The sequence below is a fragment of the Ceratotherium simum genome, chromosome 21, assembly GCF_057802395.1.
Source record: "Ceratotherium simum simum isolate JZ-2026a chromosome 21, ASM5780239v1, whole genome shotgun sequence".
NCBI lineage: Eukaryota > Metazoa > Chordata > Mammalia > Perissodactyla > Rhinocerotidae > Ceratotherium > Ceratotherium simum.
In genome coordinates this window covers 19,058,985-19,084,808 of record NC_141920.1, presented here as the reverse complement: position 1 = coordinate 19,084,808, position 25,824 = coordinate 19,058,985, and the positions used below count along the sequence as shown (strand labels likewise).

General features: G+C 45.3%; 1 protein-coding gene across 2 annotated transcripts in view; it reads right to left on the bottom strand.

Annotated features, from left to right (window-relative positions):
* Positions 1 to 1,467, bottom strand: part of CHD6 (chromodomain helicase DNA binding protein 6) — a 199,106-nt gene extending 197,639 nt beyond the window's left edge. The window contains exon 1 of one of the 2 annotated variants that reach the window (XM_014787440.2): positions 1,390 to 1,467. The gene's annotated coding sequence lies outside the window, so the exon portion shown is untranslated. The remainder of the gene's footprint in view (positions 1 to 1,389) is intronic. The other variant, XM_087445250.1, reaches the window with a different exon arrangement.
* Positions 1,468 to 25,824: the final 24,357 nt, after the last annotated feature.

The window sequence follows — 25,824 nt, the reverse complement described above, 5'->3', positions numbered from 1 at the left end:
AGTGGTCCCTTGTCTCAACTTTTCTAAGGGCCACAAGCATATCCCCATAAAGTATGTCGAAATTTGGGGCCTACTGGGATGCTATTCCCAGATGCCATCTGAGAAACAATAATCGAATCTCAGGCAATATTGCAGACACTCTGAAAACTGTAAAAACTTTAAAATCTGTATTTTCTCTTTTCATGGATCTGTTACACCAGAAATGAGCAGTTTTGAGGGGGTGGGAAATAAGGCACACACACAACCCCAAAGATGACTAGAGACGCCAAGGATTCACTAGAAACCTTGGTCAGATTACTAATGGTTCATAAACCCTAATTTGGAGAACACGGGCCTACAAGCTCAAAATTGAATTATACTGCCGTATTAGATCCCACAGTACCGAAACCACAGTCGCATCAGTCGTAACTGGAACTAGGAATACTTTATGTACATAAATATAAGTGTGTGCTTATGTATTTTTAATTGGATCAAATAAAACTGAAGCTGCAAACAAACTCAAATTTCAATTACCGCACTAGTGAGGGGATTTCCTAATAGCGTCTTTTTAAAAACCAAGTAGCTGCCAACCCTCTGCACGCATCTGACAGGCATGTCCCTGGAAATTTGGGAGCAACAGACTCCGTTACTTCTCAACAGCGAAGGAAATAAATACCCTGAAGGGAACAGATTCCTTTTTTTTTCAAGCTCAAACAAGCAATCTAATAATGCACAAAACTTGGCTGCGGGGTTGCTGCACACCTCTAGGGTTCCAATTTTCGGGGCGAGCGCGCGCTAGTGCGTAAGAAGGGGGCGGAGGGGGTGCGCGCTCCGAGGACGCGCTGGGGCCCCCGCCCCCTCCCGGAGCAGCAGCCTGGCACCAGCCCACCCTCCTCCACCCCTGCAAACAGACGCAGGACGCCAATGGACTAACTTCTCCGCGGGGGCGGCGGCGGGAATAGCGGTCACCCCCTCCCCGCCCCGGCGCGCCGCGGCCCGGCCGGGGGTCCCTCCTCGGCCCGGCCCGGGGGGGCCTCCGCACGCCCCGCCCCCGCCCGCCAGGCCCGGGGCTGGGGGCTGCCCGGACCCCCGCCCCTCCGCGCGGCCCGCAGCGGCGCGCTCCCAAGGACGGCCGCCCGGCCGGAGCGCGGCCTGAGCGCGAGCCGGGCGCGGCAGAGGCCGGCCCCTCTCCTCAGGCCCCAGGCCGCCGCCTGCCCTCCGCCAGGCCGCCCGCCGCCGGCCCCGCTCGGACCCCGGCCCGGCCGGGCCTCGGCGCCGCCGCAGCCCCTCATCCCGGCTCCATTCATAGGGCTACCCCAGCCCGGCCGGCGGGGCGGGGCCGGGGACCCGCGGACAAGGCCGGCCCGCCGAGGCCAGGGAGGAAAATAAAAAGTTAAGAGGAGAACTTACCTAAAATGGCTCCTGCAGCAGCCAAAATACAAACAGCTATTATTTGGTGAAGTTTAGCTCAGACACCCTGCAAGGACACCCTAACCCGGCTCGGGCCCGCCTTCCCTGCCACGCTATTGGGCTTCGCCGGCCCAAAACACAGACTCATTGGTCAGCCTGGCTGCCGCTCAGGCAGAAACCCATTTCAAGCTTGCTTGCAGGGGCGAGTGATGGGCTCGCTCCATTGTGCTCGTATTTGCATGGATGTGATCGCGGCGCTGATTGGTCGGCGCCAGGGCCGCCCCGCCCCCTGCCTCGCGCCGCCCGCCTTGGAGACGCCGCTGCGCGCGGCCCCGCCCCCCAGCACAGAGCGGCGGGGCCACGGGGGCGGGGCGGGGCCGGGGTCCTGAGGGCCGAGGGGCGGGGCGGGGTCTCGCACTCCGCAGACCGCAGGCAGGGGGCGGGGATCTGGAGCGCGGGGGCGGGACGGGGCTTCAGCCCCAGGTGGAGGTCGAGCAGGTGGCGGGCTAGCAATCTAGAAGACCCGGGGCTGGCTTCTCCGGGGGTGGGTGCGGATGTGGCTGGGGTCCCGCGACAGAGAGATTACTCTGGGGCCGAGGTCCTGCAGGCAGAGGCGAGGCGAGGCGAGGGTCCCGCAGGTCGTGAAAAGAAGATGCCGAGAAGCCAAGCGAAGACCCAAGGAGCCCCGTGGTCTCTCTCCAGCCTCGTCCCTGCCGCTCCGCCTGGCTCCCTGGCTCTCCTGGCACACGACGGGCTTCTTCCCAAGGCCTCACACACCTCAGGAGTTTTCAGCCCCCGGGATCCTGAGGCGCCTTGGATATACCTCTGTAAAATCAGGTGTCAAGCTATGGTGTGTTTATGTTCAGGCCTCTCTCCCCCACCATCCTTGTAGCATCCTCAAGGCCAGGGCCCAGCATATGGCAGAGATTCAACTAGCTGTTTAATATTCCTTAATTCGTTCATTAGCAGCTAATTTTTGCCCACCAAATGCCGGGCATTGGTCTGAGACGGGGGATACAGCCAGAGGTAGGACAAAGGCCCTGCTCACGTGGAATAGGCTGCTAAGGGGAAAGCAAGACACGAATATGGGGGCAGATAGTAATAAATACTATAAAGAAAACGGAGGCAGAGAGGGATGGGGAGCTATCCACCTGCTTGGCTGGATACTCTGTATAGCATCCCGTTACTACCCCCTCCCCAGACGGTGACAGTCCTCTGTCCCCTTAACCCCCTGCCTGCCCCCATCATGGGTGTTTCCTTAACACCCACTAAAAAAATGGTTGGATTCTGACTGTAGAGGCTCATTTTACCCCAATTAAAATAGGAATGATCTGAGTCCTGATGATTCCAAGAGCAGTTTGTTGGATACATTTAAGATGAGCATGGTTTGACTTTGTCAGGGGTAGCTGTAATGATTTAGCAGAGCCTTAGCAGCCCCAGAGAGAGGATATTTTTAGTGTCTTTAAAACCCCAGTATTCCTATGGTTTTCAGCCTGTTAGGATAGTAGTGCCCTAACTTCTTGGCAGACACCAGAGATTTCCCCAGTTTGAAAATAGAGTTAGCAGCCCCCTGCCACCTGTCTACCTCACCTGTGCATATTTCTCTCATTTGTTTCCAGGCTGGCCAAGATGCCTCATGGTCCTTTCTTCTCTTTCTTCCTCCCTTAAACAAATATTTATTTACTAAGCACCAACTGTGTTGCAGGTATTGTTCTAGACATAAAAGATACAGCATTAAACAAGGCAGACAACATCCCTGTCCTCAGGGAGCTTATAGTCGAGTTGAGGACAAGGTGGAGATTTACACGTGGATCCCGAGGGTCTCCAATCCTGCCATGCTGCTATGTAGAGAGCTGCTTGTCCCCTGTGCCTCACAGGGGACAGGGTACTTGCCCTCCTGAACCAGCTGTTGCAGGGGCTGAGGCAGGACCAGGCAGCTGGTAGCCACAGCCTCTCCAGGCCGACACCAGGATCAAGGGGTCTAAAACTCTCTCACTTGGGGCTCAAGTCTGTACACTTTAGTTTCTGGAAAGGGGATGGGAGCCGAGTTATATCAGAGACAGACTTGGTGTGTACATGGGAGTCAAGTGGCCCTCCCTTGCACAATCAAGTCCCTTGCCCACAAAAGGTGAAATAATGTAAATGAGTGGAAGAGGAATGGGACTCCAGACAGAAGGAGGAGCATGTATATGCCAAGACATAGAAGCAGGAGACAGCATTGGGAGTGTGGGAGCAGGAGGGAGGGGGCAGGTAGACTAGTCAGTAATTCCTGTTCTTAAACTTGAGAAAAGTAGCATTTAAGAAATTAAACATGCACAGAGACAAAAATATTATGTCACTAGATAAGAAATCAATAGGAGTACGGTATTCCACCCTTATTTGCAGGGGGATACGTTCCAAAACCCCCAGTGGATGTATGAGACTGCAGATAGTACTGAACCCTATATACAGAGACAATGTTTTTTCCTGTGCATACATACCTATGATAAAGTTTGTAAATTAGGTACAGTAAGAGATTAACAATAATAATAGAATAGAACAATTATAACAATATGCTGTAATAAAAGTTATGTGAATGTGATCTCTCTCTCAAAATATCTTATTGTACTGTACTCACCCTTCTTCTTGTGATGATGTGGGATGATACAATGCCTATGTGATGAGATGAAGTCAGATGAATGATGTAAGCATTGTGATGTAGTATCCTGGGCACGAGATTTCGTCATGCTACTCAGAACGGTGTGCAATTTAAAACGTGTGAATTATTTCTGGAATTTTCCATTTAATATTTTTGGAGAGTGGTTGACCGTGGGTAACTGAAACCGGGGAAAGCAAAACTGTGGATAAGGGGGGACTACTGTACATGATCGACTCACAAATGGGTGGTACAAGCACAAGCAAAGGAAAGATCTGGAAGCTGCACCCAGGAGAGGCAGCAGGCTTGACCTTCAGAGTCAGGTCTGCAGAGCAGGGTTAGTGGACTCTGACCCTTGAAGCATTTCTGCAGCATCCAGGGACCTGTATGTAGGCACTGGAGGGGAAACAGAGACAGCTAAGTGGCTTTTAGCTGTACCCATTCATAAGGATGTCTTAGTCTGGGTTCTCCAGACGGCAGAAACTGATTCTACAGGGTAAGAGTGAGAAGCAAAAGGAGAAAGCAGGGAAGAGTGAAGAGCCAATACCAGGATGGTTATTCATCTGGCCTCTACTACATGTGGCTGATTGCTCCTGCTCAAGGGATCATCCTCTGAGAAGCTACAGAAAATGAATCTCAGTATAGTCTGTGGGTGGGGGAAGGGAAGGAAAGTTATCCACTAGCTCATCTTCTATTGGATAAAGATTTACTCCAGTCGTTCGTGCATAGGTGTCAAGGTTCTGTGGTGTCTCAAAATTCCGTGTCAAGAGGCATGCAGCAGGGCCATGAGGCAAAACGTTATTAGGGTGCAGCTGTGTGAAGTCAGATGGAGCACACACAGAGCTGGACACCGCAGCAGCTGCCGGAACAAGAGATGGTTGATGCTAATAGGCCCTGAAGGTCTGCTATGGGGTGACATCAGTGATGCATGACTTTCTGTACCATATAGTATGTCCATGTTTACAAAGAGCCCCAAAGAGCACTCCTTAGGAGCTCTGAAGGAGAGCCACAGAAGGGCTTCCAGTAGTTCTAGAACTGTCTGACAGTAACTCTGTAAAGACAAGTGGAATCTTGTCTGACTGTGTTCTCTCTTGCCTTCTTGCCTCTGTTCACTTGTCTGTTTCCTGCATTAGACCGTGAGCTTTTTATTGTTCTTGTTTATATATCTGTGGCAGAGAAAAGGCTATTTTCACTAGCCCATTTCATTTTCCTCCTAGGCTCCTAGCAGAACTACATTTTTCAGTAATCAGGTAGGCCCATGTGACTGAGCTCTGGATAATGGAATCTGGACAGAAGTGATAGAAATATCCCCTAAAACCTCCTGTGTGATCCTCCAAACTCTCCTCCATTCCTCTTCTGCTGGCCAGATACCGAAATATCCAGTGGAGGACTTAAAGGCCCCAGAAAATGACAATGGAATGAGCCTGGGTCCCCAACTGACTGCATGGAGCAGAACCCGTGTGCTTACCTGCACTAGACTATGCTACGAGGGAGAGAGAAACTGATAGTGTCAGGTCACTGAAATGTGAAGGTTGTTTGTTACAGCCATTAGCACACTCTGACTAATAAAGCACTTGTCTAACTTCATTTGGTTCTATGTCCCTCCAGGGCAGGAATGGTGTTTACTTGGCTTTGTAACCCAGGTATTAGTGCAATGCCTGACACATAGTAGGAATTGCTCAAAGCATGAATGGGTGTGAATGAGCTGATAACTGAGCCTAGTCTTAAAGGATCAGAGGTAGAATACCATTCAAGGTGACAGGTAGAAAGTGTTTCACTTGGGGTATAGCATGTGCAGAGGCAGAGAGACCGGAGAGAACGTGCGCAGTTCTCAGCAGTGCAAATGGTTCATGATGTGAGAGATGGCTCGGGTGAGGCTAGAGGGAAGGCAAGGGCCAGATCACAGAAGGTCTTATTCATTACGTGAAGGAGTTTGAATTTTATCCTACAGGAATCATTCAAGAATTTTACACAAGGACATGCTATCATCAAGTTTATGTTTAAGAAAACTCTCTCTAGCAGCCTAGAAAAAGAATGAATTAGAAAGGAAGAGGCAAAAATATGGATTTTTTAAAGCAACATTTACCTTTGCCCCAAAATCATTTGTCCCATGAGATGCTTCACTAAAAAGATGTTTTGGGGTCAAGTTGGTTTGGGAAGTTGTGCATACTCTAGCCCCTCTTGGAGGTTTTCATTGCTCATTAGCATATTAAAAACTCTGAGAGCTTGCATTAATGCAATCTGTTAAACTTTAATGTACTAGTTCTCAAAATTATTTGACCACAGAACTAAAACTGGCATTAGGATTAGATTTGCCTACATAGAACAGAAAAAAAGAACAAGGGCATAATAAGATTGAAGTTTATTTTTGTCTTGCATGAAAGAAATCTGGGAAGCAGGCAGTCCAAGAGTGGCGTGGCAGCTTTATGGTATCGTCAGGAATCGAGGCTTCAGGGGCCAGTGTGGTAGCATAGTGGTTAAGTTAGTGTGCTCTGCTTCAGCGGCCCCGGGGTTCACAGGTTCGGATCCCGGGTGCGGACCTAAGCACCGCTCATCAAGCCGTGCTGTGGCAGTATCCCACATACAAAGTAGAGAAAGATGGGCACAGATATTAGCTCAGGGCTAATCTTTCTCAGCAAAAAGAAGAGGATTGGCCAGGGATGTTAGCTCAGGGCCGATCTTCCTCAAAAAAACAAAAGGAATCCAGGCTTCAGTATTTTTGCTCCACCATCTTTAGCTTTCAATCCCAAGGTCACTTCATGGTCCAAGATGGCTGCTGGAGGACGGGTGCACATGTCCTTGGAAGGAACAGAAGAAAGGCAAATGGAAAAAGTGGAGCTGAGTCATGTTCCTTAAACAGCCTTCCTAGAAATACTACACATTGCTTCTGCTTACATCTCATTGTCACATGGCCACACCAAGCTGCAAAGGAGGCTGGGGAATACGGTATTTTATTCTGCTTGGCTATGTGCCAAGTTAAAAATTGAGATTCTGTCACTAAAGAATTGAGAGACTCAACTAGCAGTCTGTGGCACAATGTCACGCAGAAATAATGTCCCACAGAAGTTGGGATAAAATGACTAAGTAAGGAGATTGATTTTTTAAAACATTTTTAACAGCTTTATTGAGGTATAATTCACATGCCATACAATTCGCCTACTGCAGGTGTACTAATGATTTTTAGTAATTTATACAGTTGTGCAACCATCACCACAATTCAGTATTAGAACATTTCCATCACCTCTAAAAGTTCACTTCTTCCCATTTGCAGTCAATACCCACTCACACTCCCAGGCCCAGGCAACCATTAATCTGCTTTCTTCTCTATAGTTTTGCCTTAGAAATTTCATATGTACAGAATAGTGCAACATATAGTCTTTTGTGTCTGGCTTATTTCACTTAGCATAATGTCTTTGTGATTCATTCATGTGTAGCATGTATTGTTAGTTCATTCTTTTTTATTACTGACTGGTATTCCATTGTATGGCTATGCCACTTTTTGTTTACCCACTCACCAATTGATGGACATTTGGGGCGATTATAATGATGCTGCTATGAATATTCACGTACAAATCTGTATATGGACATATGTTTTCATGTCTCTTGGGTAGATACCTATGGAAGTGGATGTTTAAAATTGAACGCATTCATTGAAAGGAGGTTTATTGAATGCCTACAACTGACAAGCAGTGTACTAAGTACCAGGGATACAATGGTAAATAAAATTCAGCACAAATTCAGCCCTCCTGGAACTTGCCGTCTGTAAAGGAGAGAGACATTAGTCAAATTATCGTGCAAACAGATATAACATCATAGCAATGGCTAAGTACCATAAAGGAGCAGCACATGGTGCTTTGAGAGCCTATGCTGGAAGAGTCTACCTTGGTCAAGAAGGTCAGGAAAGCTGCTTGTGAGCTGCGATCTGAAGTATACCAGAACTTATCACTGAGTTCACTTACCAATCACTTACCAATGAGTTATGTCCATCAGAGTAATATCTTATGAGGCCATATGCTTATTTTCAGTAGTGCTGCCCTTGCAAACAATTTTGAGCCAGTTTATAAGTATGCTGGTCCTGGACCTGTTTGTCCTCAGATAAAGTCCCTGTGTTTTAATCTCTCAGAATTTTTATTTTCTGATTAAACCATGACTGATATAACAAGTTGCATATGAAAATCAATGCATCTCTTTAGAATCACATCTCACTTATTGCCAAAAGTGGAATTCCCCTGCTAGATCATGGACCTTATTCCCCAGAGCTGGCAGAGAGGGGTTCATGGCAGTTTGCAAAAATAAACTTACAGCTATCATCTGTAAAAGGAGGAGAGTGGACAACATCAGCTCTATTTTCCCTAATAGCTCAAAAATCAAGTGTCTGTGATTTGCCACTGAGGAGATTCCAAACAGTGACCTGTGGTGTGTGGAAGTAACTCTCAAAGAAGAAATAAAAGAACGTGTGTGGCCAGTGGCAGTGCCCTGGCTTGAGTAAATGATGCCAACACCAAGGAAGTTGGGGAGTCATTGGGCATCTCAGGTGAACTTCACAGGAGCAGCCCATGGGTAGGTGCCAAAACCTGACCTTGTTGAATGTGAGAGGTCTCTAACCAAACTCCCGGTGAACAGGTATGTAAGCAAGAATGGCACATTATTAAATAATCGTGAAAATACAGGGGGTTAATATACATCAATTTCATGGTGGGAGAGGGTAAGGGAGGGTAAGAGACGGGTTGTGAGAGTCTTGACCTGCATCTTTAATACTTTATTTCTTTGAGAGAGAGAGAGGAAGAGAGAGAAAGGGAGAGCACTTGGAAGTAAACACAACTAAATGTCAATAAAGGTTAATTTGGAGCGGCCCCGTGGCTTAGCGGTTAAGTGCACGCGCTCCGCTGCTGGCGGCCTGGGTTCGGATCCCTGTTGCGCACCGACGCACCGCTTCTCCGGCCATGCTGAGGCTGCGTCCCACATACAGCAACTAGAAGGATGTGCAACTATGACATACAACTATCTATTGGGGCTTTGGGGGAAAAATAAATAAACAAAATTATTTAAAAAAAAAAGGTTAATTTGGAGTAGCCTATATTATTTTCTATATGTTTGAAATATTTCATGATTAAACACTTTTAAAATAAGAATTGTACCTACTGAGCAGCCCAGCCTAGGTTTTCAGATGCTGGCCTTGTTCTCTTTCTTTTTTCTTTTTTTTTTCCTTTGTGAGGAAGATTAGCGTTGAGCTAACATTCATTGCCAATCCTCCTCATTTTGCTGAGGAAGATTGGCCCTGGGCTAACATCCGTGCCCATCTTCCTCTACTTTATATGAGACGCCGCCACAGCATGGCTTGGCAAGCGGTGCGTCGGTGCGCGCCCGGGATCCAAAGCTGCGAACCCCAGGCCGCCTGAAGCGGAGCGCGTGAACTTGACCCCTGAGCCATGGGGCTGGCCCCGGGCCTTGTTCTCTTTCAATGGGAAAAGGAGGCATGATTGGAAGATGACTTCCGGGACCTGGAACTGGCCTCAAGGGCACTGAAAGGATGATGGTAATGGCCAGCATTGTGGAGCTACAAGAACCCAATGCCTGTATCTCCACTGTAGGGATGAATCTGCCACACAGGGGTCCTTCTGCCAAAAGCACCCTTTTCCAGGACAAAACTGGATAAGAATAGTTGAGCTCATAGGCTTTAGAGCCCAAGAGATCTGGTTCAAATCCCAGCTTTACCACTAGTGACCTTAGGAATGTCACTCAACTTACAATTTCTTGATTCCGATAGTAGGGTTGTGTGGATTAAGTACTTAGCATGTGGTAACTGCTCAACAAACTGTTAATTAGTACATTATTAATACATCCTTTCCTCTGGCTCCCATTTTCCCATGTTCTATGTAGAACTTCGCCCTTCAGTTGACCTGCTCTTTTTGAAACATTAATTCCATTGATTCACCTGAAGTCAGTCTCTGTTCTTCTGCCTTTAGTGAGGGACCTTCTGTCTTTCCGAGTGCCTTCTGCTGATATATGGCCTCCATCCCTTATGTATTAATCTGACTGATTTAACTCTTAAAGTGCTGCAGAGAGCTCTCACCCATGTGTAGCACTATTAATATTTTGATTTTTTGAAATCTGAGTTTATGCATATAAATGACGGTGCTCACTTTTAGTAACTATGATTTATGGAAGGTCACACCTCACATGTTCTTGGGCATGGGTTTTTAAAAACACTGGTCACCCTACCCTGAAACAGCTCCATAAATCCTTCATTCTCACTCAGCAGTGTACTTTCCAGCAGCGACAGACTATTTTAGCCATAAAAACTTGCCTAAGCTGAGGCTTTTTACCAAGCCTCGAGTTGCTGTGGAATCATTTCCCTTACGTACGCCATTCCATCAGCATTACTGACCAATTTAAAGAGACTACCATCTGCAAATTGACAATAAAAGAAGCAACACTGTTTTACATTCTACAAATAAAGCAATACAGTTTTTTTAAATTAATTAATTAGTTTCCATGTTTTTGCTGCGGTAAAGCATGGCCGCCATCCTCCAATGTGGCCCTCAATGATCTCCACGTGCTGGGATTCAAACCTTTGTATTATCCTAACCTAACAGGGCCAACTAGGAATGGCTTGCAGTGTGAAACCTATTCGCCACCTCTGGACACTGACTTTCTAGTCATTTCATCTGTAAAATAGGGATATGCCTTTGTCTAGGCAATTTCTAGGGTTGTTGTAAGCGTCAAATGAGATGTAGCATGTGAAAGAGCTTTGGCATAAACCTAAGAACTATTGTTGAGGGTTTCAAGTGTAGCGTTTTATACACAGGACACCAAAGTATAAACCCTTTATGTATAATTTGCACATGTCTTAGTGATGACCAGGGCTCATGTTCATAAACCAGTGGCCTCACATTGTTGAAATGTCAGTGCCTTCAAAATCTTTTGACTCAGGGCCCTAGAATCTACCAACTGCTAAGGAGTGACATTTTCTAGATCAGACTGCCAATCAGTTATAGAGAATTGCCAGGCACTGCCCCCTTCATTCATTTCTGAAATATTCTTTTGGCCAAGGCTCTGATAGCAGCATGTTTTCCATTAAATCTTTCTTGAACAGTTTTAACGAAGTGTAGACTATGTCCTCAAAGGGCATAGAAGTACCAGCACTTCTGCTCACTCAATGAACGCATGGTATCTGCAGGAGAGGAGCTGGGCTAGAAGACTTGCTCAGACAATTTCATTCCAGTTTAAACTTGTGCCTATAATGAATTCTTGACCTTAAAACTATACAAGAATCTAGCAGTCATTTAGCCATAGTTCTCCATGGTCGTGTCTTGACATGGCCGATCATGAGGTATATGGCAAGTGATGTGTCACTGATCATATATAAAGTACCACACTCTAAAAGATTTACCTTTCAAAAAATAAATAAATTGGAGCAGATATTCTTGTAATAATGTCACTCCTATTCATTTGTATTCTGATATGCCCTCCTGAGCAACAGAGCAGGGGGTGGTATTTTAGCTGAGCTCGGGGAATGTCACACAGCCCACAGTCTACCTTATCTATGTCTCAGCCTGTAGTGATAGACCACTACCAGTTCTGACAACTATAAATTATGGTGGTGTTTGTGAGTGAGTGGTGATTTTATAGCTACTGCCACTGTTAAAGCTTTTGCTTCAGTAGTATATGCTTTCTTACCATATTAATAGTATCTGTGGGGGGAAAGTCCGAGGGAAAAACAAAACTTGTTGTTACAAATAAAGTTAGCCATATTTATTCAATTTTTCCCTATGTAATGGCATTTTTGGAGATTTTTAAATGACTTTTTTTCACATTTTCAAATGCTTTTATGACCATCATGCCACAAATATTTTCAGTATTATTTGTCTTGCTTCCCTGGGGAAAAAATCAACCTAGATTGTGAGGAGTATGGGTGTCATCCAAACCTCCTCATTGGGGGCATGGGGAATACAGCAGCTAAAATATTGAGACACAGCTCTAATCCAGTACCTCCCCTACATACACTCATATATTGCAGGGTTGTGCATTCTCATCACTCCTGGTCATAACCAGAACGGAAGATCGGAGTCAACACAGGCAGGGCTTCATAAACTAAGTAAGAGTCCAGGAAGATCCACTGGCATACAGCCAGTACATCGTACCATAAGCAAAACTAAGTCAGAGTTAGGAGACAGGAACTCCAAGTCATTTGGAGTTAGGATCAGAAAAATAGGTGGTTGAGAACAGATGACAAAGATCCAGGTAGGGTGACCTGTTTGGGTAAGTAGGTCCAAATTGTGGTGTGTGCGTTTGTGTGTGTGTGTGTGTTTGGGTCTTGAAAGGGTACTGCTTAGTTAACTAAAAGGTCAGAGGCAGGGTAGATAAGAGTAGCTCATGAATGATTAGATGGATGGTTGGATAGATGGGTAAATTGATGCATGAATGATTGGTGGATGAATGGATAGTTGAATGGATAAATGGAAATAATGAAATTAGGATGGCTGGCTGATATGACAGATGAATGAGTGGTGGGCAAGTGAATGATTAGTTGCATGAATAGAAAAATAAATGGACAATTGGATGGATGGATAGCTGATAGATAGATAGATAAATAGATAGATAGATAGATAGATACATGGATACATAGCTACAGAGATAGATGAGTGAATGGATGACCAAATCGATGGATAAGTGGATGAACATGATGAATGGATGGATGAATGCATAAATGGGTGGGTGTATGGTATGCAGAATAATAGCCCCCAAAGATGTCCATGTCTAAATCCCTGAAACCTGTGAATATGTTAGATTACTTGGCAAAGGATAATTAAGGTTACTAATCAACTGGCCTTGAGATGAGGAGATTATTCTGAATTATCTGAGTGGGCCCAAAGTAATCACAAGTATCCTTATAAGAGGAAGGCAGAAGGGACAGAGTCAGAGAGAGATTTGAAGATGTTACACTGCTGGTTGTAAAGTTGGAGGAAGGAAACATGAGACCAGGAATACAGGTGAGCTCTGGAAGCTGGAAAAGGCAAGGAAACAGATTCTCCCCTTAGGGCCTCCAGAAGGACTGCAGCTCTACAAACATTTTCATTTTAACCCCTTAAGACCCATTTTGGAGTTCTGAACTCTAGAACTAGAAGATAATAAATCTGTATTGTTTTAAGCCACTAAGTTTGTGGTAATTGGTTATAGCAGCAATAGAAATGATGAGTAAATAATTGGATGGAAGATGGATGAATACTTGGGTGATTAAATGAGTGGATGATAAATAGATGAATACATAGATAGATGGGTGGATGGATGGATGGATGGAAGGATGGGTGAATGGATACATGAATAAATGGTTGGTCAGTTGGAACGAAGGTAAAGGAAAACTTGTTTCTCTGCTCATAACACTTTTGACACCAAATGTGTGAGTTAACACATTCAACACATTTAAGACAACAATTCTGACACTAACTACCTGGAGTTAGTGCAGACCCCACAGGTTAATGGCTCATCCCCCACTTCAGATGCCAATCACAAGTAGTGGGTTCCAAGGTTACCCACACTTCTATCCAACTTGGTGACAAGTCAGGGGTTCCTAAACCCCCTTCTCAGGTTTGATAATTTGCCATAATGGCTCACAGAACTCAGGGAAACACTTTACTTGTGTTTACCACTTTATTGTAAAGGATATTATAAGGGATACAAATGAATAGTCAGTTGAAGGGGTACATAGGGTGAGGTCTGGAAGGGTCCTAAGCACAGCAGCTTCTGCCCTGGTGGAGTTTGGGGTGCACCACCCTCCCAGTACCTGGATGCTTTCACCAACCCAGAAGCTTTCCGAACCTTGTAGTTTAGGGATTTTTATGGAGGTTTCATCATATAGGCATGATCAAACATCAACTCAATCTGCAGCCCCTCTCCCCTCCCCCCAAAATGGGGGTGAGATGCAGCTGAAATTTCCAAGCTTCTAATCATGGCTTGGTCTTTCTGGTGACCAGCCCCTATCCTGAAGCTATTCAGGAGCCCACCAAGAGTCACTTCATTGGAACAAAAGATGTTCCTATCATCCAGGAAATTCCAAGGGATTTAGGAGTTCTGTGTAAGACACTCCTATCACCCCCATCACTCAGGAAATTACAAGCCTTTTAGGAACTCTCTGTCAGAAACTGGAGGTAGAAACCAAACATGTATTTCTTACTATGTCACGGAGGGATAAACAGATAAATGAATGGATGGACACATGGGTAAATGAATGGATGAATAGGTGAGTAGATGGGCAGATAAATGGATATATAAACACATGGAGAGAGAAAATGTGGGTATATGTATAGATACATGGACAAATGGAAGGTTGTCTGGTAGATGGATAAAGAGGCACATGAATTGATGATTGGTATGATGGATGATTAAATGGATATGCGCATGAGTAATGAATGATTAGATAAATGAATAGATACTTGGTTGGAGATCTGATTGGATAGACAGGGACTTGCATGTATGTATGTATGCATGAATAAATGAAAAGTATCCTATGCTTAAAGACTGAAGCACAATCTTTGACCTGAAATGTGGACTTGTTGGCCTTTAGGGAAGTTTCCAGGTAGGAAAAGAGAAATTCAGATAGACGGCAAAATGTGTACAAAGTCCTGATCCTGCCCTAAGCCTCCGTCCTCTGGGATGAACCATTTAAAGTAAGGGACCTTCGCACTTGGTTTCTTTATCTGGAATGTAATACTCTTTCTTCAAGAATTGATTTCTACTCATTCTTTGCATCACAGCACAAGCTTTGCTTTCTTAGGGAAGCTTACTTCATATGCTTTTGTAGTATTGTGCACCTTTCCTTTGGCGCACTTGTTACAATTTCAGTTTTACATTTATTTGTATGATCATGTGATTCCTATCTGTCTCCTCCGGTAGACTGTGAGCTCCACAAGGGCAGGGATCAGAGTATTTTTGCATACCATGTTATCCTCATCACTTATGCCTGGCACATAGAAGGTGTGCTTTTTTTGTAAGTACTTGTTTGAATGGATTGAAACCTTCCTATGGCATTCCTACAAAAATCATCAGGAAAGATCTTGATGGGTTGTTGGGGCATTACTGATACCATGGCGACTAAGTCTGGCTTTACTGATGGAAGACTTTGACAAGGAGAGTGCTCATCCAAAAGGGAGGAGCCATCCACTGAGTCCAAATCTCCCTCTGCTCAGACTCTCCTCTGCCCTGTAGCAGACCAAAGTCCCTATGTCTGGGCCAGGCCAACCATCTCTTTGTCTCAACTCAGATCCTTCTTGCTCGACTGTCCTAGAACCAGCAGTTTCTCTGACTTGATGAGGTCCTCTAGCCATCTCCCACCCTGACCTCCATCAGTGCCAGCTCCAGCCACCTGCCCTACTCCAGGCTGGCAGATTCAGAGACCACACCTCTCACTAATGACTAGCACAACTTCTCCTGCACTCTGATCATCCTTCTTTTCTCTCATCTCCAGTTAGTTTTACTTCGATCTTTCTAGTTATTTGCTGGGCTTCAGATTGAGTTATGTGATATATTCTTCCTTTCTGTACCCAATGCACTAAGGGTCTGAGAGAACTGCACTCAAATCCCAGCTCTGCATGAACTAGCTGTATGCCCTTGAGCAAATTACTTAACCTTTTTGAGCCTGTTTCCTAATCCATGAAATGGATGCAATAAATCTATGTCCCAGGGTGGTTTTGGAGATTAAACAAGATAATATAAACGAAGCATCTAGCATGGTGACTGGCAACAGTAGGTAATAATCAATTATTAATTTCCCTTCTTTTTTCCCAGATTTCTCTCTCTTGCTTCTTCCTGCGGCACAATGTAGTCTCCCTTTCTATTTTCCACTTTTCTGTCTACAGAACATGTTCTAGCCCTCATAAAAATAGCACTACATAAAACCAAATTTCACAGTATTTTTATATCCTCCAAATAACTCAATTCAATTATAGATTGGTCAATTTTAGTTATTTGAGCATTACTAAACCATCTGAAACCAGTAAATAAAGTTCTGCATTCACATTCAGAAAATAAAGAGCTAAATCAATACTTTGGAAAATGGTAAGGGGAAGATATTTTCCTTGAGGCCTAAAACCTCAAATGGAATGTGTCAGCCTATTGCTGCTTCTTCTGGCTGGAAGACAATGCACAAGAAACTCTTTATATTTTAAATTCGACACAGCAGCCGTTAAGCCAGTGGAAGAATGGAGGCCCACATTGTCTGGGAAGAGGGACTTGGCAGGAGGGCCCTGTGTGTTACCCACAGGTTGTTCATGTACGTGACTTAGTGCTGGAGATTTGAATATTCAGAAAGAAATGAAGAAATCGGTGGTAAAAGAGTTATCAACTTATTTTTTGTATAGTTAGTGGAATAATTTGACAACAGTGAAACTTTCTAAGCTAAAGGGATATTTCAAGCAGGGTCATAATCGACTATCACAAACAGAAAGACAGTGGAAAGCAGAAGGTCTAGGGTTCAAATACCGGTGGCACTACTTTCTGACTTAGTAACGACCAAAGTTACTCAATCTCTCTGGGCCCCTTTTTCTTCATCTATAAATTGGAAACGAATATTATTTACATCATAGAAATATTATGGCTATTAAATAGTCCACTAAATGTGATAAGAACAGTGCCGGGCACCTAGAAAGTGCTTCATTAGAGGGTCATTGTGATTATTAATTACTTTTAGTTATAAGGTTTCTGGCACCTTCACCTTGACCACTTATTATTGAGAAAGGTACTCGCACAGCCATGGGAATGTTGGGGATTACTTCCCAGAAAAGGTGGTAAGACTGACATTTCTCCAAAAGGTCTCGATGAATTAACACAACCCATAGTGTGACTCTCAGACTTACAGCTCAGGAATCTGATTTTGTCAGCACTGAGAGCATTTATATCTCTAGGCAGACTCACACTAACCAAACTCATTAGACCAATGTATAAACCATATCATAGTCATTTAATTTTCAATGAGAAATACAGCTTTTGAGAGGACTAGAATACTCAGGTCTGTGTGATCAGTGGATTTTCTCCCTGGGTTCACATCTGTGTGGGGAGTCAAGTCTTCATAGGAAGCCTGCATAATAAGAAATAGTCAGAGCAGCAAGACTTAGAAGATCTAAATGTAAAGTAGTTTCAGTCCATGCTAACCCAAGTCAGCACTCTCATTTAGGGATAGCCTTTCCCATGCCATGTATGGTGAACCTTTATTCTCTTTGCCAAGCCAAAAAGAAAAACACTCACTGATGATTTTGAGCACATACAGATTTTTAAACTTCTGTGCAAACAGAACACCATAAACAAAGTCAAAAGAAAACAATAAACTGGAAAAATATTTGTAACACATTTGGCAATCAAAAGGTTAAAATCTAATATATAAAGAGCTCTTAGGAAGCAATAAGAAAGAGAGCAACACTTCATCAGAAAAATAGGCAAAATGTATGAATAGGTAGTTAATAGAAAAAGACTACAAATGGTTTATAAGTTGTGAAAGGAAGCACACTGCCCTTATGAGTAAATGCTTTATGAACTTTGTCAAACTGATAAATGGAAATGATATTTTATTATCTGTCTTTTTTGTTAATGAAGTGTATATATGTGGCTGTATATTTGTGTGTGTATGATATCATATTTGTATATGATTAATAGCCATTAAAATGTATTATTTTATTAATTAATTTGCCTATTTTTCTATTGCAGTATTCTTTCTCTTAAAAACAGCTCCTTATATATTCAGGTAGTAACTCTTTATACACGTTGAATGAAGTCTCCCCCTACTTCCTTGGGCTTCTTGAGAAAGGGTCACGGGGGAGAAGCAAAAGAGAATTCCCTTAACTGAATACCCACTGTGTGCTAGATTCTTTCAGGTAGATTATCTCATTTACCGTCACAACAATCCTAGGAAACAGGTACTGAAATCCCTATTTCATAGCTGAGGACCCAGTGGCTCAGAGAAACTGGGTAACTTGCTCAAGGACACACAGCTAGTAAGGAGTATTTGATCTCTGAACCTAAAGCTGTGCTGTCTCCTCTCCGTTATACAAGTGCCTTCCCAGAAGGCTCCCGGCTCTCTGACCACCACCTAATCTCTACCCTGCTACAACCTCTGTGGACCCAGCTGCAGGGTTAGTCCCAGCTGATTCCAGAACCAAAAATAACTGGGCAGGAGTAATGGGTAGGCTAACGTTAGTCATACTGTCCTTGTTCCAGCACCTGTGTGTTGGGGGTTGAGTCCTGGACACCTGAGTGCCCACTGAGCTGCAACTTCCCTTCCCTTCTTGCCTCAGTTTTCCTCTCTCCCCAAGGCCAGGCCAGGTCAACCTCCTACACTTAAAAGAAGAAAGGAACTCATCCTAAACAGGAACAAGCTATCACCCATCTCTCCTCCCTAAGAGGAAGAGTTGTAATTTGATGCTAGGGTCAGATGCTAGGGCTGTGGGGTGAGAATCCATATTTACTAGTAGGTGGGATCACCAAAATCATAACCAGGAGTACAGCCCTTTCTTCTGCCTCTTGTCAACATCTGCATCATTTGCTGCCACATTCTCATATGCACCCAATGCATCAGTCCCATCTCATTACCTGCAGTGCCCCAAGCAGGATTTGCTGTAACATATCCCCATGCCAATACACAGGCTTCTCTTTTCCATCCAGTAAATGCTTTTTACATCCTATAAGTGCCAACTCAACTCTACTGTGAAGGACCCCCGGACCCTCCCCTCCACTGTGAAGGACCCTCCAGTCCCTCCCCTCTACTATGAAGGACCCTCAGACCTTCCCCTCCACTATGAAGGAACCCCAGATCCTCCCTTCACTATGAAGGACCTCTAGACCCTCTTTCCAAAAAGGCAGAGTTAGGTCCTCATTCTCTGTGCTCCACAGCCCCTCTGCCGTAGTCTTGACTGAGTTTTACTGTAATTTGCTTGTGTGTCTAGGTTCCCCACCAAACTCACAGGGATTTCCTCCAGAACAGACACCATGCTCAGTCATCTCTGCATCTCCAGTGCCCAGCACAGAGTGATGAATGGATGATGGTGTTTTTGAGTCTGAGGTCTCTCCTTCCCACCCAGCCTGTGCCTAGACTCACAGGGCTGGTTCCTGCTTTGGATCTCACTGTGATTTGTTTCTTTGAATAATTTACTTCCTTCCCCAGCTTTCTATGAAGACTGGTTTCCTCTTAATCTTGCTCTGAGGGCCTGATGTACCTCTTGCTTTGTATCACCTGCCAGCTGGACTCCCACCACTAATTCTGGCTGCTTGGTGGGAGAGTCTCAGAGCCTGGACTTTAGTGAGAACCTTGCATCCTCTTAAATCCTTCCTGAGCTGGCAAAGTTCCCCCAACCTCGGTCACACTCCTGAGGTAAGTTCAGGACCAGGCCCTAACACTTCTGGCCCTCTCCATGGTCTTATGGGCATAATGCCAGGCTGCCCAATGACCATAAGGCTCAAACTTTGGTTCCAACTTGACCCCCTACCATTCTGCCCACCTCCAGCACCACTTCAAGCATGTCAGAAGGCAAATCAGCTGAGTCACTCCTGAGCCAGGAGTCCTGCGGCATCATGAGAGAAATCACCAGAGCAAGAGGAAATTAGCTCATTCCAGAGAGAGGCACTTAGAGCAGCCAGGCAGCCTACAGCCCCAGGCAGGCCAGGCAAAGGACCACCTGGATCACAACTGTGTCCTCTCAGCTGTTGCCAATCTTTGGAGAGAAGTGCTCTCAGGACTGAGCCCGCAGACTCTTTCACACCCAAGCAGTCTCTGGCACAGAGGAAAGACCGTGAGACCCTACCAGACTGTCTCCAGGACCCTCATTTTTGCACATCTCCTCAAGATGAGCTGGTGGACCAGGGGATGGGGCACTATGTCCTGAGCTCTAGGGGAAGGATGTCTGAGGGTCATTGCTGAGTTGGTCTTTAGATACTCACTGACACCCGCTTTGGGCCAGCCCCAAAGATTACTAAGTCATCGTTCCTGCCCCAGAGGGTTCATGGTCCAGCAGATGAGAATGTCAAAGCATTCCAGATTGGACCTTGTAGAGAAAAGAACATACAAGTAGAAACAGAGAAGTCCAAACAAAGCCCCCTTGTGTGGAGTGTGGTTGTAAGGAGAGAGCAATGGCCAGAGGGTTGAGAGAGCTGATTTCATTTTAAGAATTACGTATTGAGAAGTTCAGATGGTTGTGGTACAGAGGGAGTGAAGAGAGATAAAGCTGAAGAGGTAGGCTATAGGAGAGGATTTCATTTTAAAGACAAGATTGCTACAGCAGAACATTCACTGAGTGCAGGAACACAGGAGAAGGAACAGACCTGGGAATGAAGATGACATACTTAGGTTTGTACAAGCTGAGTCTGAAATGCTGGATTAGAGTGGAATCCATTAGCTCCGGGCTTTTGCCACATCTTTAGCATCTAAGCAAAGTAGCCTTAGACCCTAGGCCTTGTGCAGGACTCTCTGTATGAGCAGTGATCAATAGATCTAATCACACCATCTTTTGGGAAGTCTGGATCTAAGAAACAAACAGCAGAGTGGCCTGCAAGTCGAGAGAAACACAGAGAAAAGGCAGCAAACAGAAGCAATGAGGCAGCAAAGTCACCAGGCAGAAGAGACCATGGGACAGACAGAAGGAGCCTGGCAAGAAGCTATGACCCAGTGACAGTAAATGGTTGGGTGGTTGGTAAGAGAAATCAATACACTCCCCAGAGGGAGAAGCCATGAGATAGAAGTGGAGATGAAAAGGCATTAAATCACGAGCATGGTGAAGTGACAAAGGCTGAAGCAATGGTGCCCATTTCTCAGGGAACCATGAGATGCCTGGAAAGACAACAAACATTTTCTGTTCATCCACAGCTGCTGGGCTCCAGGGAGAGCTGCAGCTCCTCTCTCCCTGGCTTTGCCTCTGAGCAGGAGGCATGCCAATATGGATGGGCCACGGGCCAGGATGCTAACTGGGCCACAGGGCTAAGAGTGAATCTCTTCCTTTACCATTAGCTCTTTTTTGAAATTCTCCCTCTCTTTCTCCTGTATGGCTGAGAAGGTGAATAGCCTGGGTCTGTTCCCACTCAGGATCTATGTCTCCAGACCATCAAAGTAAGCCTGGGTGGGTGGATAAGTCAAGATCTGCTGTGGAACTTAGAATCTCTATCCTGCTCAGTATATTCGTCCTTGGGCTTGGCTTGCCATTTTGCACCAGTGGAGTAGGGAGTGAGGATGGGCCCCATGGTGGGGATAGGATAAAAATGATATTCAATCATTTGCGGTTTCTGGTTTCCAACAATGGAGACCATGTCCAGTGATCCTAAAGAGAAAGGGATTTATTGGAAGAATATCAAGTAGCTCATAGAACTGATGGGAAGGCTGGAAAACTGGCCTCAGGAAAGCCAGCTAAGATCCTACTACATGGGCAGTCCAATTAGGTCATTTCTGCCAGTGCTGCTGCCACTGGACAAATACATTCAATGTGCTAGGCTCTGATTTTCTCCAAATAGAATGGGTGCTCAGATGCTGAGTATCCAAAAATGGTAAATGTCCTCTTCTGAGGTCAGTTACATCTCCCTCCAGCCCAACTCAAAGAAATCCTCCACATTGTTCAATCCAGCACAATGAGAGGCCAGAACCTCAGAGAAAGGAAGTGTGCACATATTGTTCCCTGGGCACATATTTCTTTCAAAGACTTGAGGAGAAGGAATGGGCAGTGGTGGTTGTGGTGGGATGAGTTTCAGATCTCAGGGAATCCTGAGCATCCTCCAAATTCTTTTATCCCCAACATGACAAGTTTAACTGATCACAGTTGGCAACCCTGGCCAAGAGAGCTCTAAGCTGAGACCTGAAGGGTGAGTAGCTGTCAGCTAGATAAAGAGATGGGGAGAGGGATGTTCCATGATATGCAAAGGCTTGGTGTATTTAAGTAACTGAAATTGACTCCATATGGCTGGGAAGATAAGCAAAGGGGATGGTAGGGTGAGATGAGCAAGACAGGAAGGCACATTAGAGAGTTCGGATTTTATGCTGTGGACAGTGGGACGCCACTGACATATTTTAAGTTGAGGACAGACATGATGATATTTGTGCTTTAGGAAAGACGGTTGACTTCTATAGAACGTTAGTTCCATGAGGACAAGGATTCTGTTTTGCTTATAACTGTATCACCAGCACCTAACACACAGTAGGTGCTTGGTAAACGATTGTGAAATGAACAAATGAATGACTGCCCTGTTGAAAATGTAGTCAGAATTATCAGTTAGGAGGTGACTATGTAGTCCAAATATTAAATAACAGGTGGCCTGAACTGTAGTGTTGGCCGTGGGGATGCAGAGGAGTGGCCAGATTCATAGGATGTTTGGGAGAAAATAAATTAGATGCTGGTGGGAGTGTAATGATGCTGGTAGGGAGAGCAAGATATCAAGGATGAGATCCTGGTTTCTACCTTAGACAATAAATGCCTGGGAGTACCATTATCTGAGATATGAAAAACTGGAGGAATAGATGTGGAGTAGAGATTAACAAATTCATGTGTCAACACATTGTTTGAGGTGTCTATGGGACATCCAGGTAGAGACTTTGGCAGGGAAGTTCATTACAAGAGAGGTCGCTGGGGAAGCACACCTACACCCAGATGAATACAGGTGGAGATTTGGCAATCCCCCTAGAGAGCAGTGCTACAGTCTGTACCAACTGGGACACCCGAGCCCAGGAGGCTGGGGGAAGTCCATGGCCCTGTCTCTGTCCTGGACTCTGCAATTAAACATTTATGTAATAAACGTTGAGGGCTTACTCTGTGCCCCATCTGATGTCTTCCCTTTCCTCTCCCATTCCCAGGCTCACCATGTCATTACAATTGCAGGGAAGATGCCAGCTCTGCTTTTAGAGAGACTGAGCCTCAGAACCTCTTTCTCAGAATTATGTAAGCTAGAACAGAATGCTGGAGCCTCAATTTAATACAGCACAGACTGATAAAATTGAGTGCTCAAATCACGTACTTGTATTGCTTTTATAGTTAAAATTGTAAAACTAAATTAAAACAACATTCTAACAACTCCTTATATAAGAGAAAGAACCTTGTTTTGTCATTGTGCTGTTGTCACATCATTGTGCCACTCCCATTTCTCAGGACTCTGATGTGAAGCCAGACTGTCTTGCAGTCATCGGCAGCCAGCCGGGAAATAAGCCCGGAGAAGGCAGGGGGGTGGGGAGGGACTGAGTGATTTGTGTTACTAAGTTGCCAAATAGTAACCGCCCTGTTCTCTGGCTTCTCCAGGGTCTGGAGGTGTGGGGACGCTGGGACACCGCTTCTGCCAGTGAAACTGCCGTCGGGGTGGTGTCCCCCCTTCGCCTGACAAACTACACCTTACAAACTTATGAGTCAAAGAAAGTGTTGTCCACATGAACGGTAAAGAAAGGAACAGGTTCATTGATTATGTCGAAAACATGGTCAAAATACAGAGCTTTTTCTAGAAGAGAAGACTTGCCCATTTTGTTTTGTGTGATAATATCTGTACTAAATAAGGAATTAAAATAGTGCATACATTTTAAACCTTAATATATACTTATTAAGTGCTTTTTGAATGCTAAATTCATTTAGTCCTAAAAATTAAATAAGATTATAGCAAATGTAATTTAAATAACGGAGCACATGCTGTCCAAGGTCTGTCTGTTCTCAGATCCATTCCTTGTCCTTCTGCTTTGCTCTGTGTCACAGGGGGACCAACCCCACAGGCTTCTTTCTCAGGCTCCTCTGTCAGCTGGGGCACAGCTGGGTTGTGTATGGGAGGCAGAGGCAGAAGATTGGAGGGCAGGAGGAAAGGAGAACCCAGGGTGTTTCTCTCCCTCTCTGCCATGGGTGGCATCTTAGCAGTAGCTGTGTCTCCTCTGCTACTCCAACTCTCATCAGACGTGCCTGTTATGGTCCCAGTTTCCTCCAGTGACTCTAAACCCTGAGCTCCAGTATCACCACCTCCTTCTGTTGTTGCTCCAGCCTAGGGGTGGTAGTGGCTTCTACCACCAACTCAGAGTGAAGCTCTGAGTTGCTTCACTGTCCTCTGTTTGGCTTATCAGTTCTTCCATCACGTGTGTAACCCATGCTCTGCATTAAATTCCCTCTCCTTTAAATACCTAGAATTGTTCTGTTTTCCTGATTGAGCCCTGCCTGATCTACGTAATATTAATGAAGAGGGATCATGGGTGAACATTTTTGTTTTTTAAACTGAAGACATCCATTTTCTGAAAGAAGGTAACAAAAAATCAGGAGCTGAAGTTTGCCTGGGAGTTGTGGCATGTGGGGATGAACCTGAGCTTTCCTGGCCCTGGAATGAACGGGTTCAGGGAAAAGACATCCAGGTGACAGTGGGAGATGGAGAGAAGGCCATCCCTGTGGAATCAGGTAGGGTCCTTTGGTGGCAAGCAAAACATACGGACTTGGGCTCACTTAACTATGAAAGGGATTTGTTGGAAGACTACAAGAAAAGTCACAGAGTTGGAAAGAAAGCTGAGTAGTCAGCTTTTGGAAAGATCAGGAACCAGGGCAGCTCTGGGATCCAGGCAGCAGGAATTAGCATCTCTTTAGGAAGCTTGGTTGGAGTAGCTCTACAACATAGCAATCATGTTTGTCCTTGGATCATTCTGCTCGAGATTCAAAATCCAGAAATGGAGAGAAAGGGTCCAATGGCTCAGCATGAGTTCAGTGTCCATCACTGCCTGGGAGGAGGGGTGTGGGGGGCAAGACCCCAAGGCCAAATGCAACGCAGGCAGAGATGTTTTCCCCCCAAAGAGAGAGCAGGTGGAAAGTTGTGTTATTTGCACCCTGGGCCCACAGTAAAAATAAAGCGTAGGGCATGAAAAAGTGGCCCAAAAGGAAGCAGGAGAATCTCCCTCTCCAGCCAAGAAACTGACCAAGAACCAAAATGGAAGCCAATCTGAGGACGAAGTGACTGTAGCTGGAGACACTGGCCAGGGACCAGATGATCCATATGGACTTGCTTCCCCCTTGGAGCCAAAGACAGCTGCCTGCTTCCATGTAACTTGGGGCCTGACAGGGGAATCCTCAAACCAATCAGTTCTGGGAGTGGATGAGATGCGAGGGAGGAGCAGATTCCTAGACAGGAGGCCAAAGCATAGGGCAGGGATAGGGGCTACTTACCTTCTGCGTGGGTAGGTTAGAACAGCTTTTGTTTGTTCTTAGAGCTCACTGGCACAGAGTTATTTAGCATGTGGTATCATTGTCCCTGGAAGCCAAGATCGAAAGAAGCACCCAAAGGCCCTGGTTAATAGAAGAACCATATCTTCACTCTTTAAGGTAGAATCAGTGGGTGAAAGCTCATGAAAGGCACTGCAAAAGATTTACTGGGATCAAGAGGGTAGCAGGGATGCCAGCTTGGCTTGGTCCAAGTTGTGTGGAACGCACGGGGTAAAGACACATCTAGTTATGTCTCTATAGAGCTGTTGGGCTTGCCAACCAGACAGCTATTGGCATGAGGGTATGAGGGGCTTCCTGGGAGAAAACTCACCCTAAACAAAAGGGAACCAGAGAACACGATGTCCTAGTGAGCAAGGCCCTCATCCTGGGCAATTCTGAGTTCAGAGAGGAGGCTTCCACTTAGATTTATGTCCAATGGGCACATATCTGAATCTTAAGGCAGGGTAGGAAGGGTGGGAAGAGACAGAGAGAAAAATACTGAACTCTGAAAACTGGAAAGTGAAAACACTGTAAATGGGAAAACTGGAAGAGTTGCTACATTAGAGACTTTGTAAAGCCCTGTCCTCAAGCACAGTGCAGCTGTGGGTTTTCTGTCTGTTCTCACTGCGTGACACC